Consider the following 19095-nt stretch of genomic DNA (forward strand, 5'->3'; position numbering starts at 1 on the left):
GAATAGTTTTTCTCCTCCTTCGACAGACCACGGCTGGCATAGGCGATTACCCTTTCGCAGCTGCTTTGATTTTGGACAAGGACGGCACCCAAGCCTATATCACTGGCGTCCGTGTGCATTTCCGTTTCGGCACCTTCGTCGAAATGAGCGAGCACGGGCGGGCTTTGCAGGCGTTTTTGCAGCTCGCAGAATGCTTTTTCTTGGTCGTTTTCCCAGCTGAAAGGGGTGCTATCTTTCGTCAGGCGCGTGAGTGGCTCTGCAATGCGTGCGAAGTTTGCGACGAAGCGCCGGTAGTATGCGCACAGCCCGAGAAATCTTCGCACGCCCTTCTTGTCTTTCGGCCTTGGGAAGTTCGCGATAGCTGAAGTTTTTGCCGGGTCAGGTAGGACTCCCGCGGCGTTGACGACGTGGCCCAAGAACTTGAGTTCCTCGTATGCGAAACGGCACTTTTCAGGCTTCAGCGTCAACCCCGACGTACGAATGGCCTCGAGTACAGGCTCCAACCTTGCAAGGTGTTCGTCGAAAGTCCGGGCGAATACCACTACGTCGTCGAGGTATACGAGGCAGGTGTGCCACTTAAGGCCAGCTAGCACAGTGTCCATGACTCTTTGAAACGTCGCTGGTGCTGTGCACAGCCCAAACGGCATCACCTTGAACTCGTATAGGCCGTCTGGGGTTATAAATGCAGTCTTCTCTCGGTCTCTCTCGTCTACTTCAATTTGCCAGTAGCCGGTCTTCAGGCCCATCGATGAGAAGTACTTCGCGTGGCAGAGGTGGTCGAGGGCGTCGTCGATTCGGGGGAGGGGATACACGTCCTTTTTCGTGATTTTGTTCAGTCGCCGGTAGTCAACACAAAACCTTAATGTGCCGTCTTTTTTCTTTACGAGTACGACGGGCGCAGCCCAGGGGCTTTTCGATGGCTGTATAATGTCGTCGCTGAGCATGTCGTCGACTTGAGTCCGGATGGCTTCCCGTTCGTGTGAAGAGACGCCGTACGGTGACTGTCGGGTAGGTCGGGCTCCATCTTCGGTTATTATTCGGTGCTTCGCTAGAGGGGTCTGACGTAGTTTTGCGCTCGACGAAAAACATTCGCTATAGCGACGCAGCAAAGCCAATAATTTGTTCCGTTGTTCTTGCGGTAGCGCCGGATTCACGTCGAAGGGCTGCGGGAGCTTGAAGGTTTCTACGGGTGTGCGTTCAAAGTCGGCGACCGCGATCACGTCACTTGCTTCTTGCGCTTCTTCGAGGAATGCAATTGCCGCGCCTTTGTTTAAATGCTGGTAATCCTCGGTGAAATTAGTAACCAAAATGTGGGATTGGTGTTCCTTGAAGCGCGCAATGCCTCTTACGACCGACACACCACGGTCGAGAAGCACCCTTTGATCAGTGTCTACGATAGCGTCGACGTCAGGAGCAGCATCTTCTCAGTAGACTGCGACCATCAGGCTTGCGCGGGGTGGCAGGGTGACATGATCATCGGCAATCCTTACAGCAGCACGTCGTTCGGGGTTCGGTTCCGGCGTCATGGAGTGATTGGGGGAAAAAGTTATTGACTTGGTCTGGAGATCGATTATTGCACCATTGTCCATCAAAAAGTCCATTCCAAGAATTACGTCGCGGGAGCAGTTAGGCAGAATGACGAACGCCGCAGGGTACGTTGTGCCGTCTATGGTGACGCGCGATGTGCACGTTCCACTTAGCGTCACGAGGTGGCCTCCTGCTGTGCGTATGTGCGGACCGTCCTATCTAGTCATAACTTTCTTCAGTTTAGACGCAAATGGTCCGCTCATTACCGAATAGTCAGCTCCCGTGTCTATGAGGGCGACTGCGTCAAAGCCGTCGATGGACACCTTGACGTCAGATGCAGTCTTCCTGGAGTTCCGGGTTCGTCGGGGCGTCGTATCTCTGCTTGTACGTGTTGACGGTCGGGCACTGTGCATCGTCGTTGTCGTCGTCTTCTCAACGGACGTCTCGGTCAGGTCGGGTACGCGTCGCGCCGTGTAGCTGTCATCGTGTTCAGGAGTCTCGTTAGGGCTAGGTCGGGTCGTCGGGATGAGGGCATGTCGTGAATGATGGTCTTCAGCGAGTCGCTGCTTCGTTGGAGGGTTTTCATTTTTTCGCCGTTGTGCAACTTTACCTCCCGAAGTTGCTGCTTTTAGTTTCCCCCGCGTAGGCTGGGGGACCTTCCCCGTGAGAAGGCAGCAGTGCTGCGGCGGTTCGGTGACTGATACGGGTAGGGCGACGGTGAACGGTTGAAGCGGGCTGGTCCTCGGTTGGTGTTGGAGAGGTATTCGTCGATTTCAGCAGGCGCTGGCCGTATCGGGGGCGTGGGGCGTCGACGGAGAACCCTCGCAAACCGAGCCTCTTGTAGGGACAGCGACGGTAGATGTGGTCGGCCTCTCCGCAGTGGTAGCACAGCGGGCTATTATCGGGCGTTCGCCACACGTCGGTCTTCCTTGGCGTCTGGTATTGGTCTACAGGGCGTCGGGCGGGCGGCATTGGACGGCGGTATGGCTCGGCCTCTTGAAGACGGATTGGAGCAGGGCGGGGTTGACGAACAGCTGAGGAGTAAGTCATGGCTTGTTGTTCGCGGGGTGCTTCCGACGGCGTAGAAGTTCCCAGTGCGTTTTGGACTTCTTCTCGGATTACGTCGGTCAGGCAAGCCTCTTGAGGTTGCGGCGTTGTTGGAAAAAGCTTCCGAAGCTCCTCCCTGACCACTGCTCGGATGGTCTCTCGCAATGTATCGGAGCTTCCATTTGCGGCACCGATGGTCTCCGAGAACAGCGCGTTGACAGGGCGGTCGTACTGCCTCGTTCGAATTTCTAGCGTCTTCTCCATCGCGGCCGCCTCAGACGCGAATTCCGCCACTGTCTTCGGAGGGTTACGGACTAGACAAGCAAAAAGCTCTTGCTTCACTCCTCGCATTAGAAACCTGAGCTTCTTTTCCTCGGTCAATTCAGGGTCCGCACGACGAGAAAGTCGCTTCATCTCCTCAACGAAAATCACGACTCCTTCGTTGGGGTGCTGCGTTCGAGTTTCAAGCAAAAGCGCAGCTCGCTCTTTTCTCACCACGGTAGTGAAGGTCTTAAGGAACTCCCTTTTGAATTGAGTCCAGTCGGTCAAAGAGCTCTCATGATTCTCGAACCAAGTTCGAGCAGCATCTTCGAAGTAAAAGAAGACATGCCGGAAAGTTTCTTCGTCGTCCCACCTGTTGAAGATGCGGACGCGCTCCAGCTTCTCCAACCATTCTTCGGGGTCTTCAGCGGGGGCTCCCCGGAACGATGGCGGTTCTCGGGGCTGCTGCGGGATGATTGGCGACGTTTTTCCTTGCACCATGGTGTTGGTTGCAGCGTTCCTTCTCTTGGGCCCTTCTGGCAGAAGACCGAACTCGGGTAGCAATCCTTGCAGTCGGGGGCTTTCTCTGGTTGGACTGGCTTGGCGGCTTCGAGATGTCGTAGAGGGCATAAAGGCTTAGTACCCAGCACCTCCACCAGATGTCACGAAGCCAAGGACGACGCAGTTGTTTAGAAAAGAAACAAGTTTATTGGAGGGGACTTGTGCTCCCCTAACAACTGAAAAGAATACAGATTCGGCGAAGCAGCGGTCAACAAAGTGACGTACGTGCGTCGGCGAGCGTCGCAGAATCGAATGCCCCGGCGTCCGCACTGCACGCTTTTTATCTTTCGGCGCGCGTGGTTCTCGAAACGTCGATTCACATCGAGAACACAGTAGATCCAAGAAGATTATTCTGGGCTGTTCACGTTAGATCGGAATGCTCTCCCTATCACGACAGATAACACATGCGGCACAGAAAGAAAGAATGGAACACGCGCTTCCCTTGGCGCAGAGATAACACAGACCGGCTCAGCCGGGCGGTAAAAGCAAAACACAAATAAACAAACCCAATGTATGATTGATTGATTGTGGGGGTTTAACGCGCCGACGCAACGCAGGCGATGAGGCACGCCGTAGTGGAGGGCTCCGGATTAATTTTGACCACATGGGGATCTTTATCGTGCGCCGAAATCTCGTACACACGGGCGTTTTTGCTTTTCGCCTCCATCAGAAAAGCGGCCGCCGCGGCCGGGAATCGAACCCGCGACCTCGTGCTCAGCAGCGGAACGCCTTAGCCACTGAGCCACCGCGGCGGGTAAACCCAATGTATGGTTCGCGGCAATATGTAATGTTGATGAGCTAGCAAGCGGAAAGTGTCCTTGGAGTATTTATACGCTTCGCGAAAACATTAGCAGAAAGAACAGAAAGAACAGAAAGAACACGTCGCATGAGGTTGGTTTGCAAATATCAAGATGTTGACAAGCACCTACTTCGCCTGCCCCCTTCGTTGTTCGACGTACATCGAAAAAGTGTTTTATGACGGAGAGCATTTAAACAGTATAGAATAATTTTTTGCCTGCCATGTAGCCAATTTCTCTGGCTCTGCATATGATCTACACGTGATTCCAAACTTCGGTTTGGGAAGGCTAGGGGAGGTTTTGTAGAAATTCACGTCTTGTTGTGAGCAAAGTTGTTTCAACTCGTAGGGTGTCTATGACTGTAACCGGTGCCGAATGCCGTTTAGGCAACGCTGTAATATTTGCTGTTTAAAGAATTATTTTGTTGACTTTCATTATTTTAGGGAAATGAGCCGGAGCGGTGAAGTTGTGTGGTGAATTATATATTGAAAGTTTCTTAAGGGAAACTTTTTGTTAGATGAGCATAAGTGCCATGAGCTTTTGAGAAGTAATAGCTTGTGTATACAAGGTTTCAACATACCACCAATTCAACCACAGAATAAAAATTATTATGCTTACCAGTGAAATATATCGCGTATTATAACAAGGTTGTTCTTGGATGGGTGAGGAGTGACAGCTTTGTCTTATAACACATAAACACCACGGTTCGATCTAACCTAAAATAGCAGGAATCTCATACATTAGCTGCAACATGGATCGTAGGCGGGCCAGTTGTGTTGTTTCGTTCTTTCGCGCTGTTAATCTCAGACATTAGCTTCAGGTGCATTAGCATAAAAATTGTCCTTGCTACAGACTTTCTGTAAAACTCCTATGCAACTAAACAACTTTCACGTGAAGGAAGTTGTATAAAATGCTGCACCAATGGAAGACGACTCCTTCCTACCCTCGAAGACTACCCCACTTTTATGTAAATTAAAGATCCCGCCACTATATTGTTACGACTGCAAGTGGGCGCCTTATTTTGAAATTCGTGTATGTGTTCCTGCATCCGGGTCGAGAAATGCTTGGCTATAATTTTGCTTTACGCGATTGCAATAAGCTCTACTTCGTGTTTGTCTGCCGTTCCTTTCCTCCGAGTTATTACTGTTTTCGTCAATTTAATATCAAGAGAGGGTGCAATGTTTTTACCCCAGCCTTTATTATTTTAGGCGTTCTTTTTCATGACTACGCGTTCCGAAATTACTTTTTTCAAGTTCTCTCCCTACACTTTCGGCCCTTGAACCTTACAGCATGGAGCAGCCCTTTACTGCAAACACGTTGAGGAAAATCGGTAATTATTATTCCTATCAAGTGATTTCTTTTAATTTTTCTCATAACCATCCGTCGAAGGAGTGTGAACCTGAAACTGAGCGAATTGATCTTGCCTAGGAACTGTGCAAAAGCTATATGCACCCTACTGAGGAGCAGTGACACATCAATTGATCTCTAACTTGAGCCTTCTCATCATGCAACTTAATAATACCATTTATCAGAGAGGCTCTCTACAAAAGTTTTATATTTTCGCGTAAAAACAAATGCACCCAAAACCAAAAACTGGATATTGTCAGCGTATTAGAGTGTAGAAATGGCCCGTCTGGTATAGACACGAACGTTATGCGCGTGTCTTAGTAAATAATAAGGCGTGAAATGCGGTTCAAGCTAACGTATGTGTTCCACAGAATTTCTTTTGAGCCATCGCTCAAGATTTTTAGTGCCTTCTTTTTTAGTTTATTTAGTGGCAATGGAGGTCCCAGAGATTTCGAAAAAGAAGTGATTAAGATCTTTAACTTGGGCAAACGATAAAGCAGGCTACCAAAAGCAGGTGACATGTACATCGTAACTAACGCTTTATGCCCCAGCGGCCTTGTGAAGAAATGGTATAACTGAGCGGCGTCAATCAAAATAAAAATAATTACGTAAAAACAAACAAATAAATACAACCTACGCAAAGCTTATCTGTATTGTGCCGTAGATACCTGCGACCCCTTAATCAACCATGATAGAGAGAGAAAAGTGGTCTTATTTACGAGCATTACCAAAATACAACACGAGAGGTATAGCTTTTTACATGCAGGGAAGTTCACCCGCACCAATCGCTGGCGAACTGGCAAAATACAGAATACGCGCATGTTTCATTTCGGGTTGTATGCAACCCTTGGTCCTCGAAGCCATGAAATAAATTATCTCCTGCGCGACACAGCGGTTTTCCATGGAATTACCCTTGCGCACACAAATGGTGCAGAAAAACGACCCTACCCTTACGCAGCGGCATCAGACGCACTTTTCTGCCACCAGTGGCTCCGCTGTGCTTAACGCGGCAAGGCCTGAACGCTCAAATAAACGTGTACGTGCATTTATGGAAGACCTTGTTTGGTTTTTGTAATCTTTTTCATGCTTGCTATCTGCAGGGATTTTCGGCTACGCAATACCCAAAAGTTAAGGAATTACGAAACTCCGTCTTCCGGTACTCATCGGAGATATTCAATGTAATAGAAAGAAGATACAATAAATGAAAAAAGTATGGAAAGAAAAAAACAAACATGCCTTGTCATGTCCAAAGCAGAATGAAGACAGCCAGGTTGTAGTTCGTATGTTTATGAACGTGTGTGTCCGGTTGCGTTGCAAAGCATTGCGCAATTGAAACAGGGCCTATTACTGTGTGCTCATTCGAAATCATTGCTCCGCATTTGCCATGCCACGCTTTGATGAGCCTGCGTGCGCTGAAATAGCCGCACTTTCCACAGAAAGCATACATCCTAGACAACAAAACTCCTCAAACGCGAATTTATAGCATTTATTAAGACCGTGATCTAAGAACAGCTTACTCGTATTTCAATATTTTTGAAAATGAATCTCCAAATTCTCGTCATGCTTATTTTGTGAGATCTGGAGGGATAAAAAAATTAGTTTCCTAAAATCCCACTTCTGGAATCTCATAAACGAGATCAATTAACTAGTCACGCCCCGTCGTGGCTCTTAGTCCCACAGCCCATGCTTCCGGCACGCCCCAACCAGCGGTACTAAAAATTCATCGAGGAAGTTTTCTGTAATATCGGGTACTTCCAAGTACTTTTCATGGTTTCCGGGTAGGGGTAGTTTGTTTGCAAACATGGGTAAATAAACCATTTCGCTCAACGGCCTGCATGACCCCTTTATGTCCTCCTTTCGCCAAGATCTCGTCCTCACGTTTCGGACAGAAGTCTTTAAAAGTGCCATTGAACTAAGCAGGAAACAAAAGTTACGTCAGGGAACAAACGATGTTTAGGACATATTAGTAGAAATTGAGAAGAAATGAACGTGGGCAGGGCATCTAATGCGAAGGCAAGATAACCGTTGGTCATTAACGGTAACAAAGTGGATTCCTAGAGTATATCCCTAGGGGGCGGCTGAAAGTTAGATGGGGCAGATGAGATCCAGAAGTTTGCAGGGATAATTGGTCGCAGTTAACGCAGGACCGCGGTAGTTGGAGATTATTGGGAGAGGCATTTGCCCTGCAGTGGGCGTAGATAGGCGGATGATGATGATGATAAAAGATTAGCTTGTCCAGCCTTAATACCCGAGATTTGAATCAGTTAGGCCCTACTAGCTATTACTAAGCAAGGAGACTTTTGCAGGTCTTTGTACTTACTCCCTATTTCCTCGTTTTCCCCATAAGATTAGGGCCAGGCTTTCCGCATCGACCCCTGGGTTCCCCTGTCAGTTCACAGCATGGCCGCCATGAGCTCCACGCGTAGTACCTGGTTTTGCGGACCAGAACTTCCGCTTGGGGAGGCAGGTGTACGCTCCGCAAGCAGGAGGCCGAGATTTCCTGGAATTTATGAGGCATTGACAGCACTTTTGATGTAATTTTCGTTCAAAGAACCAACCTCGGTAGCCACCCAGGCTGTCCGGGCCTGCGTCTGCATTACGCATCGGTGTTCTTGTAAAGCGCTAGCACTCCAAGTATCTTAGAGATGGTGCAGCTCCCATGGGAGTTTATTACCGAGAAACTGAGCTTCCACCCACTCACCGCTCTCGTTGTGACTGGCCAAAGCCAGGCCGCCGAAACCACAACCGCCCAGCTCGTAACCTTCGTGGGAAGCAAGAAGGCCGAAAGTTGTATTTCCGCGCCATATGACTCGGCAATGGGATATCAATAGCACACTATCAGGGCCTGATCGTTGATAGACGTTTTGCGCATGTACAAATAAAATTACGCCCACCTACCCTCGCGGGAACCCTGGTGTGACGCGACGCTGAGGGGTGTTCAACCGCAAGCGGAGAGCAACCGTCGACCGAAAGGCCGCCGGAGAGCGGCACACTGGTTATATGCGCAGCGCGCCCGAAGGAGAGGAGACCGCGGAGAGAGAGAGTACTGCACTTTGCGTGATTTATCGTGCTGCGAGTAGCTTACGACATTTTGAATGCAAGAAAGGGTTTGTTCCTTTATGCGAAACTGTAGCGCGTATGAGAACGTTTTTGGGATTCCGACAACAAAATGCGTAAGGCGTGAGACATCTCCTAAACGTGGAGCGAAACAATTAAGGCACTCTAAGTCCTTCGTGATTGTACACATGTCCCCCGTGAGTACAAATCTCTTCAGGAAGATTTCATACCAACAAGCCAGTGGCGAGACCGAATAAAGACGGGTGACAATGCTCTTATTCTCTTTCTGTGCTCAAAGTCTAGGAGTTCTATGAAAGAATCTCAAAATTTCAATGTTCGTTGGCGAAACTACCATCATAGTTTCAAAATGGGTGTTCTACGGGCTACCAATAATGGGATATGCCCGAAACTGCAAAATGCTACTTTTTCGGATAAAGTTCAAATACAAAATAAAAAATGGATGCAGAAGCAAGGCTAGCCAGCACGTTGATGCTAGAACAGCAAAACGTGCCTCCGGCTCGGCCAATTAGAAAAAAATTTCACCAAGTCATTACAAAGTGCAATCTCTTGATTTACGATGTCAGAATACAGCCACGCTCAAAGGCGTCACCACACCTAGCCTGTATTCTTTTGGTTACCAATAGTCACAGCAATAGCAGACGCGCCTATTACATAGCGCCTCTACGCCTCCCGGCAACGCTTGTAGGCGTTGTAAACTTTAGCGTGCCGCTAATGCAGTACCGAGTAGCCGTCAATCGAGGATTGAATACGGAGGCTGACGTCAAGATGCCCATACTGGCGAAAAGCGAAAGCAGCCTGGGGCAGCTTATATTGCCAATAAAGCACACAAACGTGGCCGCTGCGACGGTCACAATGCAAAGCAAGGATGTCGCGGCATGAGAGGTGGACGCTACAAAACCCATGTTCCGGCTTACAGAGCCGCAGAAAGGCCTGTGCACCGAACAGAACGTCAAGTACTCGAAGGAGAGGTATAAAATACTAAGAGCTTTTTAGAGGTGAAAGAATAATGCGTCAACAATATTTTTGTGTTATTACAGGAAAGCTGCATATGCTCAGTTTTATACACATCTTCTGCGTGGAACGGAAATTCATCGGATCCAAGAGCTACATTTTCTTTCTCCTTTTTCAAGAGCTTCTGTAGTGGCGTTTTCTTTTGTGTGTTTACGCCCACGTTTTAGGGCTTCCGGGGCTAAGCTTTCGCGGGTGTTGTTTGCGCCAGAGCTTACGAAAGGCACATTTTTCTCCTATTTTGCTTGCACTCTTGAGGGACGGGAGGCAAGACGGAAGCCAGGCTTCGCCCGCTCACCGTTGATATGGCCGTTAAGCTGGTTTGAGATTTCCACGTGGATGACTGACGGACTGTGGCAGCCTTACTGATGTTCTCCGTAGTCCAACGCCTTACGTAGGTGTTTTATGCAGACCATAGGATGCCTACCAAGCGGGGGGGGGGGAGAGGGGGGGGGAGAGGGGGGGCGCAGGGCGGGGGAAACGAACAGCCTCATGTGTGGCCACCATAAAAACGCCCTAGTATATCCAAATTTAATTCACGTCGTTAAGTAAGCAGTATGCTGAAAAGAAAACAAAGGTATTTTAAGGTGGCACTCTTCGGACTGCGCCAAGAATGGCTACTCATCGTTTTTATTAGAGGAAAGGCAGGGTGGAAGTAGGACTGCTAATTTTTTTCCTTCAATTTACAGGGCGAACATTCGCTGAGAGATTTACTTTCAATTCTTACGATAGGCGACTTCATCTTTCATTTGGTGTACCTTTTGCTTGTTTTATTTTAGAGTTTATTAAAAGTACAGTAGAATCTCGATAAATGGGAGTCGCTTAATTAAAAAGAACAGAAGCATTAGGTTTGTTGGTTTTGCAATCGGATAACGTAAACAAACTTTCGCTACTCGGAACTAAACTTTTCGGAGCTCCGTGTAAACGGAAGCGAAGATGGAACTACTTGTCAGATTCATTGCCATGAGCATCAAGACTTTGGCGTTCCGCCTGTTTTGTTTTTTTTAACCTGGTGGACTTCGTAAACCTCGTCTCGTTAGTAGTCAGCCGTGTTAGCACGACGAAAGCAACATCGCAATTCTTGTTTTCGTCGTACAGTCTCGGTTTACGTCGCCATGGTTACAGGGTTCCTGCCGCAGGGCTCCTGCCGCATGGTTTGTGCCATCGCGGTGCTATTGGAGCTCCATGATCACGTGGCCGTTTTCTCAATTCGGTGGGCCATCAGCACTCGAGAAGTTGAGGCCTCTAGCCCCTGTTATTTCAATTGCGGCACAGAAGCGTTCACACCATGCCGCTGGGTTAGAAAAAAAGATGGACATTATTTTTGACTTCGAAAGCGGCTCTTAGACGAAGACGGCGCTCGCGACGAAGCACGGTGTCCCCAAAAAATAGCCTAATCAGAATCGCACAAGACAAGGAGAAGCTACAGAATGCCTTCGAAACTTCGCGATTCCAGCCCCTAAGGAAGCGTCTGCGATGAAAAGGTGGACGAGGAGGATGAGACGGAAGATAAATCTGAAGAGGTAGCTACCGTAGAACATACCGCACCTCACGGAGGACAGTCAGCTGTGCAATATCTAAGGGATTTGTTTCAAAAGAAACAAAGATCTGAAACGTAGTCCAAATCGTAACTGCCGGAAAAAATGATCCTGAAGATGCAGATGAAAGGTCTAAAAAAATTGGCGCAGTTTTAGTGCTCCATCAATGATTGTTGCCTAAATGCTGTGCGTAAACCTATTTTAGATTTTTTGCTTTCGAAAATTATTATCAGCTACATTCACATTGCGGTGCACAGAGGTCCATGAAATAGTACTAAGAGTGCGTGTGCACATAAATTGGCACTTTTGCAGATCTGTCTCAGCCAACGAAACTGCTGTTAAATGGAACAACTTTTTTCGCTGCCTCGAAGTTTCGTTTATCGAGAGTCAACTGCAGTACTCGACTGGGTCTATCCTTTTGCTTGCTATGAACGTCACGCATACACCTCCCACCTGTTGCACCCGTCGACGGGGCGACTGGAGAGACAGCCAGAGCGAAGCAGCCCTAAACCCTCGCCTAGTGACGTGGTTGGCTCGCGCTGAAGCGCAGGCACCAACGGCCCGGCCGCCGCTTAGCCATGAAGCCCATTACAAGGAGCCGTATCACCCTCGGCTAGTCATGTGGCACCAAAGTGGGCAGGCTCCGAGCTAACGCAGCCGCACGAAAGGAGGCGCAGCGTGCGCACAGGGGGTGAACGTTCACTTGCAACGCCATAAGTGACATTGAAAGATTTAAAGTAGTAAGCCCTTCGCTCTAAAATTAAGTTGTAGAGAGAATAATCATATGCAGTACTCAGTCATCAGTTATTTACATGATTTGCTAGAATCAATGGATTAGTACACCCCTGATATAAATCAGAGTCTTTGCAGTAATCTCTCAGAATACCGCATCGAAGTTAGCTCGGTTGCGACTATTATTGCTTTGTACACATTCCCAGACAAGTAAAGTGAATAACGGTGCCAATGACTCTTTTGGAAACAACTTTAACCTGGTGATAGTGCTAAAGGCGGGGCAGTAGAGCCTCAAGCAAAATTTATAACATACTTTTCTTGCTGAATACTCTCGATGAGTGCCATAACATATCCCTGCTGGATTCTTGTTTACCGCATATTGATACTGGACGGTCCAAGCAAAAATAAGTTATAATTGGCACGAATCATTGAAACATTTCTAGCTCTTTCTCTCGCACCTTAGTGAATCGTTCCGGCCCTAGTTTGTTCACTGATTACTAAAAATACTTAAGCTTCAACCACGAGTGTTGCCCTCCCCACCATTAACATACCGAAACCAAGCAGCAAATGTTTAGTCCAATGCCTGCAATTTATTTCCTAAACGTGCCCATATTTTTAAAAGGTGAGATGACGTTATCAAAGCCGCCGCCGCAACTTTCTTTGTTTCTTGCGCACATGAAAGCTGAGCACCTTCCCATGCCCTGCGTTGCCGACTGCCCAGGCCCAGCCCGTGCTCGCCAAAGAAGGACGGAGTTTATTTAGTTAGCGTACGCTCTTGTATAGCCTTGGGCTGGTGCATGATAATAAATACAAGTCGCAGCATTTTGTCCTGTAAGACGGCCCAGCAAATGAGCGGAAATGGGATCCCAGAAAACTAGATTAGTGGCAGCGGCATTTTTGTGTTGCATATGCGCTTGGGGAATATTGCAGGATGCTTAATCGGAACGCCTTTGTTCACGCAAATTAAAGGTGGCCAGAGAGCTCGCGCTTTCGTTGCAGTCTTCCCATACTGAAACTACCCAGGCTTTTTTGCGTGCCACATTTCTTCGCGAATTCAATGCAGTTGACTGACCGTTCTCGTGCGCGACTCGCGATTTGCATCGACACCAGGCTCAAAACGTCTGAAGAAAAAAATGTTTTTTGCTCAAGATTGACTTTCTTTTTATTTCCTTAAAGAGCCGCGAATGGTATTACATAAGGGGTGGATAACAAAAGTAACAAAAGCACAAGCCAACGGCTTAACTGAGAAAAACTTATTGATGTTTTCAATTTAGCATGATGGGCAGAAGTAATGGTTGCAATTTCGCTATGAAGGACGTTGTAGTCTGGTGTTGTGCGGGGAAAAAACGAAGCAGATAAAGCAGAGGTCCCAGTACGTGGCCGAGGAACTTGAAGCAAATTGCTCGTTCAGCGATATATGCGTGATGCGGAAGTGATGTGATGGTGTGCATGCAAGAGACTTTGAAAAATTTTCGTGAACAAAAAAAGGCTGGGAATACGATGTCGAAGAACCAGATCCGCTAAACCAACTTCTATTTTCAAACCAGATACTCTGACAGCGGAATTTCTGCAATAAGGAGACGAACTGCATTCAGAGATTTAAAAGGCAATTGGTTGATTCAGTACAAAATATAAATATACAAAACATTGATATATACGAAGCGTTTTTTGGGGTCTTCACTTTATTGAAATATTCACTAGCGTGAACATTTATACTCTGATTTCGATTTCTGATATTGGCCAAAATTATGCCATCAATATTGCTTCATTGACATCATCGACCAACATTTCTCTGCCCGCTCCACGAGCACATTGAAACTGTCTTGATGTCCTTGTTGATGGTGTGCCTGTCCAGGCGCTACTCGACACAAGATAGGACATATCTGGGATCAGGGGGCACCTATGCAGCCGACTCAAGAAAGTGCTTACCCGTGCCCCATGCCGTGTCCTTCTGTTGCTCATGCAACTTCCGTTACCATCGTAACTTATCGGTGTGCTACTAATGTCCTTCGTTCTACTTAACGGCCTGTTTGAGACATTGAGTCCTTCCTCTCCCAACTAACTGGTGTTCTACTCACCCGAGAGGTGCCACTTTACAAAGACCGCACTGCTCTCCCTTTCCTTTATTTTAGTGCTTCTTCGCAAATTACTGCGGTTGAAGGACCATCGCCGCATCTCACCCCGTGAACATGCGCGAACTTTTGACCCTACCTTCGGATTCGCCCGGACCTGCTCCTGCTCCCAGTGCCTCCAACTCACTGAAAATGAATTCAAAGCAATAGTTGCCCCTCATCTTTCACACGAGCTGGCTGTGGATCATTCTCGTTTCCTGCTATCCTACAGCGGCATTTGTTTACATTGGCAATCGTTCTCTCAGCCAGACAGGTGTCGTCCAGCGCCATATCTACACGTGTGACGCCCGCCCAATTCCTCGCTAGCCTTAACGCGTAACCGCGACTGAACGACGAGTTATTCAAAACAAGTCGACAAAATGCCTGCTAAAGACGTCATCGCACCCTCTTTGAGCCGTTAGCGGTCACCGGTGCTGTTCGTCACAAAGAAAGACAACACGTGGAGATTTTCTGTGGATTGCAATCTCCTGAGCCACACAACAAAAAACGACGTGTACCCTCGGACTTGAACTGACGGCGCACTCAATTGTCTTCGCGATACCAACTTTTTTTTTCCATTGCCATATGTTCCGGTTATTGGCAAATCGCAGTAGATGAAATGAACCGAGAACAAGCCACCTTTATTACACCGGTTGGTCTTTACGAATTTTATGCAAAGCCTTTCGGTCTATGCCACATGCCGGGCACTTTCGAAAGAAATATGGACACTCCCCTTCATAGCCTCAAATAGAACACAGGCCTGTGCTTTATCGACGACGCCAACGCTTTCGCTCCTACCTTTGCACTCAATAGGAATGCCCGTGAACTCTTCGTTCTGTGTTCTGCAGCGCACGTCTTAAGTTAACTTTATCCAAGTGCCGATTCGCCCAATGTCAACTTCGAATTCCCGTTCACGTTATAGACGCCCCCAACGTTCAGCCCGATCGAGCTAACATACGCGCAGTCAAAACCTTTTTCCAGGCGAAAACCGATAGAAATGTCAGGAGGTTTCTTGGGCGCTGCTCCTACTTTCGCCTCTTCATTTTGCCGGGACGGTCTGGAGAATTGAGGATGACGAGAGCTACAGCTATGTTCGGCTGAAGCTGAATTTCTTAAATAACGACGTGCGCTTTCAGCTACCGGTCTCTATACTCTCCCGCTAGCATTATGTAGCATTGTAAATAGCGTAAATGTATTGTATCTCTTTACTGCTGCCTCGCAACAACATTGAAAACCACATAATTAAGTATTACTCTAAATGAACTTGACGAGGCAAAAATTTGTATTGTTATTATTTCCCCTTCTTCTGAGAAGTTTTGACATCAGCACATCGGAGTAAATTTCGCGTGTTGCTTGCTGGAATGATGCGATGGAGGGAAATTTACCTGAATATCAAGTTAGACGGAATGGTAAGCACGATACAAAAAAATGGCACGTATTGCACTAAGTCGCGCCAAGCTTGAACCATAGAGACGCCCAAGGATTTCTTACTACGTGTGCACTCAAGGACACATCACCACGCATTTGTACAAGTTTGAAAGTGTTTATTTACAAGTTCTGTCGTCCCTTTGCACTGTTCTAGTAGTAATCGTCTTATGCACCGATATGATGGTGTTCTTGATGCCAAACATGACATGCTCGGCAGCGCTTTACAAGAGCTGGGGTGCACCGGCGGCAGGTACGTGCACGACCAATGCGCGGCCCTCGTTGAGTCGCGTCAAGATTCCGTGAAGCATGTGTTGCGGAAGCTGTGTCGTTGTTGGTTGCGAGACAACGCGAGGCGCTCGTCGTGGTTTCCGCAAGTTCTTTTTTTTTGGGGGGGGGGGGGGGGGCGAGAGGGGTAGGCGACGGGGACGATCGGCGGTCGCCGCGAGGCACGCGTTCGCGAGCGCTAGGCCTTCCCTTTGCAGTTTTAATGCATTACGCGCCACAAATTACGGCCCGCCACAACAGCACTGCTGTGGATATTTGTTGTTCCGCTTGCATTTTATTGCCGGCAGACTGGTTGTTGTTGTTGTTTGTTCGTTTATTTAATAGCCTCAAGGCTTAGTAGACACCAAGCGGGTCCGATCTATATCCAGGAAACTAGGTTGGGCTCCCGGATATAGTCCAGTAGGGAACGGTAGGCAGGACCATGGAGCCACCGATGGTAATGCGTGTCTTGCTGCAAATTTAGGCCTGCTGCCATCAAACATTTTCTTCGAATGTCCTTAGTTCCAGGGCATGTCCATAGGGGGTGGTGAAGGTCTGCCGGAACCGTTTCCTCACAGCAGGTTGGACATTTCACATGTCCTCGGTAGTCCCCTTTCCATCCACTCGTGCGGGCAGGAGTAAGAGCCACGCCCAGTCGGATCCTTCGTAGTACAATCTCCTCTCTCCTGGTAAGATTTAGAGGGAGGAGAACAGAACACGGAGGTATGAGAGCACGCGTTCGGCGTCGAAGATCCTCCTTTGCAGCCATTCTTGTCGCCCATGGGTCACTTGGGAGCTGGACGGGGGATGATGGGGCCGGGCAGTTGTGTGACAGGAAGTCAGCCCGTTCATTTCGTGCATTACTGGTTTGACCGGGAACCCATGACACAACCACTTTGGATGGCATTTTGCTGTGGAGCTGGTGGATGCGTTGGCAGATGATGGGGGTCTGCGCAACCTGTTTCAAATAGTGGATCACTTGCGTAGAGTCAGTACGCAGATTGATGGTATTCAAGTCTTCATTTGAAGTGGCTGCACATAGTAGTGCGTCGTGTATAGCCTGCAATTCCAGCAGGATTGGGGTGCATGTGGCAGAGACGTAGGGAATACGGCCTTCGATGCTGGGATGAGTAGGGCTGGTCCACGCAGTGACGCCATGCGTTCCTGTGCATGAAGCGTCGGTGTAGAGGATCATTGATCGTCTGGTCCCGGGTGATTTGGGAGAGGAGAGAGCGGCGCTTTACCCTCCTTGGTCCGCCTTATCTGCAGATGGCTTGTTTTGTTGGAGGTTGTAATGGTATAACCCCAGGGTGGAAGCTCATCCTGACTTTCCGGAGGTGCCAAGTTGCCCGGGTTGAAGTGGTCGTACAGTGCATGGCCGTTCTGCAGACATGCATACTTTGACAGTCGCACAGCTCGGCGTTGATTTATGAGCTCGTCAATTGTGTTCAGCTGAGCTTGTTCCTGAAGGACCGGTATCGGGGTGATGCGAGGGAGACCGGTGATGGCTCGCATGACTTCTCTGTTAATAGCTTCCAGTTTAGCATGTTGGGATACGGTTAGACGCTGAAACTGTACTTCATAAACCAATCGTGGTTGGAGCACAGCGCACGCCAGCCTACGAGCGACCTCGGTTCTTGCACCGCCCGCTTTTGGAGCAATGCGGCGGATCAGGCGAATGGTATTTGCCGCCGTTTGCCTCACTGCTTTCAGCCATGCTGTAGCGGAACCAGTCTGGTGAATATGCAGGCCCAGAATACGGAGCTCTGTTGCTTCAGCAAGCTGATGAGCGCCTATGCGTATAGATGGAAGGTGGACGGCGAGCTTCTTGCGGCGAGCTTTGTTAGCGACTGTCATGTACTTCGTCTTCTCGGCGGATACAGTTAGACCAATCTTCGCTGCAAATGCCTGGATAACTTCAAGAGCCTCCTGCAGCGCTGTATACTGCATCTGTACGTTTTTGTGCGTCGACCATACTGTGATATCATCCGCGTAGATGAGCAAGCGTGTGTGCTGCACATTGTCGAGCTGCTACGCTAAGTGAATAAATACCATGTTAAAGAGTATTGGTGAACGCACAGCTCCCTGGGGACACCCCGCACTCGCACTGAGTGAAACAGTCCTACTGGCTTCCGTTCTACACTGACAGCGAATGTACGGTTTTTTAAAAAGGCGGCCACGTAATCAACCACACCACGTGGCAGGCCCAACACAAGCATAGCACGCATGATGGCGTCGTGAGATAGATTATCATACGCCTTCGAAATATCGGTTGCCAGTATTGTACGACTGGCGTGGCTGTAGGAGAAAACACTCAAGATGTCTTCGGACAACATCGCCAAACCATCTTCCGTGCCAAGACCAGGACGAAACCCGATTTGTGTTGGGTGATATTTGCGATGCTTCTCCAGCCACCAAGAAAGACGTGTCGCCAGCATTCGTTCTGCTAGTTTGCAGGTGGTGAGTGTCAAGGAGATTGGGCGAAGATTTTCTAATCGGTTAGGAGGTTTTCCAGGTTTAGCTAAAGGGATAACTATTGAGTGCTTCCATTCGGCTGGGATTGTTGAGGTTGTCCAGGTTTCATTAATTATAGCCAGAATAGTATTGAGGTTATCTCCCTCCAGGTTTTGGTAAACCTCGTACGGTATACCATCCGTGCCTGGATGGTACGCTTTTTGGAACATTCAATAGCGGCGAGTAGTTACGGAAGCGTAAACGGAGTCTCCAGGCCATCCGTGTCTGCAGCAGGAGGAGGGGGATCTTGGGAGAGCGTATGCGGCACATCGTGTAGAGGGAAGAATTGTCGAGCTGCCCGTTCGGCAAATTCTTCTGGAGTCTCCTGAGCCGCAAGGCGGGAGCTTGCCACCGGATCGGGTGGTCGACGACCGTTTTCCATTGCTGGGAATGTGCTCCAAAGTGTGCGATTTGATGTACGGCCATTCATACCGTCGCACCACCGTAGCCACCTTTCACGGGAAAGAACCTTTTGGTACTGCCGGGCTTTGGCTGTAAGGCGGTTAACCCTGATCCTGTCCGGGAGGGAGTCCAGATTTCTCAGAACAGCTATATCTGCTCTTTTCCGTGCCGCCCACAAATTAAGGAAGTGCATGTCCGGGTTTGGTTTGGCCTCCTCTACCCACGTTTCGATCGTAGCCTCCTTTAGCTTTTCAGTCAGCGTACTGCGTAATGTAGATCCTGATAGCGGCACGTCCGCAGTAAGTGAACGGAATTTGTACCAGTTGGTAATACAGGCCTTCCGCTTGACTTTGGAGGTAGTGCGGGCATAGATCAACAAGTATGGGGAGGTGATCACTGATCCAGGCGTCTGGCTGTACCTGCCAGTAGGGCGTCCGATTTGCCATCCACCACGTTAGATCGGGAGAACTTGTAGTAGTC

Source organism: Haemaphysalis longicornis, unplaced genomic scaffold (assembly GCF_048455015.1).
Source record: "Haemaphysalis longicornis isolate Haplotype H1 unplaced genomic scaffold, Haemaphysalis longicornis Haplotype H1 scaffold_74, whole genome shotgun sequence".
NCBI classification, from domain to species: domain Eukaryota; kingdom Metazoa; phylum Arthropoda; class Arachnida; order Ixodida; family Ixodidae; genus Haemaphysalis; species Haemaphysalis longicornis.